The following is a 2,233-nucleotide window of genomic DNA, read 5'->3' on the forward strand; positions in this document are numbered from 1 at the left end:
TACTTAATCTAAATACGGATATTAAATTGGACGGATATCCGGATATACGGATTGCAAGCCCTAACTCAGACATAATCAAGCGAATTCATCAACTAGTAGCGACATTTATCGCGCCATTCAAGTAATAATACCGCCCGGTTGCCAGCACTCGGCTGCTTTCACCTCGGTACCATATAAGCCGGCAAGGCCCTTAGCGGTGGTTCAAGCTTCGGCAGGAACCTAAATATCCGTTTTTTACCCTTCGGGGGAAAACGGTTCTATTTAGGTCTCCGTGCCTTCGCTTGAACCACTTATACGTGTTTAAACCTCTGCCGGCGCGGGCCCGGGCGTACTGTGACTGTTAATATTTATGCAAAAATCACATAATGAGAATATGGGCCTGAAATTTATTCCGTATTGACATAATAAAGGATTGTTTGCGTCAACCTTTAAGTAGATTTTCATCATATGGATTTACCGATAGATGAGACAATTCTTAGCACTGACTTGCCACATAAGTTAAACATTGCCACTATAAAACTACTTGAATTTTTATATAAAACAAAACGGTTTGACTATTACTTGAATGACTTTTCCTTAAATGATTATTAAAGACATAATCTTATATGAACCTGAATGTACTATCTTACGCAAATAAATAAATTATGAATTTAGTACGTGTAGGTTGTACACATTTTTGTGTAACCACTATCTGAGTAGTAGTTCTGATGCTTGTAAAATAAACCTCATAAGTGAATTTTACATCAAACCCTTTCAGACTACCTCTGATGCTTTCTTTACAACAACCCACTTGGTGATAAAAAGGTTTTGTTGTATTATGTAATGATATTATTTTAAGAAAATAATTATAATAAAATACTACTTGTCTGTTGCTTAACCACAAATAATAGCACTGCCGGCCCATCGAAAAACCTGTTTTAAATTTGTAACTAATAGGAAAAGCTTGGGTCCTCTTTTAACATATTTTCTATAAATTTAATGTAAATTGGTAACTTGTATCATACTCATACTCATACTAATACTTTATTGATAATAGGTGATTACATGTCAACTTACATAGCTAGTACAAATAATAGGGATGTAACGGTACATAATTTTGCCGATACGATACCGATACCGATATTTAAAGTAAATAATCGGCGATACCGATACCGATATCGATAGCCTGGTAGTTAGTTAATAAATCAAATAAAATTCAATGTTAATAATTTATTGTTAAATGAGAAAAAGACTAAATGTATTAAGTTTGTCACTAGTAGTAACGTTAGGCATGTGCAAACAAGTGTCATTGTGAAGGATGAGGAATTGGAATTAGTTGATAGTACAGTTTTTCTTGGTATAACTTTAGATTCTAAACTCCAGTGGGGTCCCCATATTGCTACTCTTTCGAATAGACTGAGTTCTGCAGCTTTTGCAGTGAGCAAAATCCGTCAGTTAACTGATGTGAAAACAGCTCGATTAGTATATTTTAGTTACTTCCATAGCATTATGGCATATGGTATTTTACTGTGGGGTGGTGCTTCAGAGATAAATACCATTTTTGTTCTGCAGAAGAGGGCTATTCGAGCAATATACAAAATGAACCATAGAGACTCACTTAGAGATAAATTTAAGGAAATTGATATAATGACAGTGCACTGTCAATACATAAATAATAATAAATAAATATCATAGGACATTATTACACAAATTGACTAAGCCCCACGGTAAGCTCAAGAAAGCTTGTGTTGTGGGTACTCAGACAACGATATATATAATATACAAATACTTAAATACATAGAAAACAACCAAGACTCAGGAACAAATATCTGTGCTCACACAAATAAATGCCCTTACTGGGATTCGAACCCAGGACCAGGAGGGACATTTATGAGAATATTCTGTATGTACATAAAAATATTGTAAATATTAGAAAAAATTGTGAAATTCATAATATTAATACTAGAAATAAACATAAGCTCGCAGTGCCCTTCACTCGGCTCCATAAAATTAAAAATTAAAAATGGGTAATTGTGTGAGATTTTATAATAAACTTCCAAACCATATTACTGAATTATCTATTAATAAATTTAAGAATGATGTAAAGCGTAAACTTATTTTTAAGGCGTATTATACTATACCACACAAGACTACGTGAATGATAAAACAACGTGGGATTAATTTTTATTCGAAATGATTATTTATTTATTAGGTATATTTGATTAACGATGAGGAAATTGATATTCCGAATATT

The 2,233-nt window shown here is 33.2% G+C and overlaps 1 long non-coding RNA gene across 1 annotated transcript; it reads right to left on the reverse strand.

Moving 5' to 3' along the window:
- Positions 1-1,466: 1,466 nt before the first annotated feature.
- Positions 1,467-1,990, reverse strand: LOC134651590 (uncharacterized). Its single transcript, XR_010097130.1, has 2 exons — positions 1,856-1,990; positions 1,467-1,637 (listed from the first exon to the last, which is right to left on the reverse strand). It is a non-coding gene; the product is annotated as an uncharacterized LOC134651590 (long non-coding RNA).
- Positions 1,991-2,233: the final 243 nt, after the last annotated feature.

The sequence above is a fragment of the Cydia amplana genome, chromosome 10 (genome assembly GCF_948474715.1).
Source record: "Cydia amplana chromosome 10, ilCydAmpl1.1, whole genome shotgun sequence".
NCBI lineage: Eukaryota > Metazoa > Arthropoda > Insecta > Lepidoptera > Tortricidae > Cydia > Cydia amplana.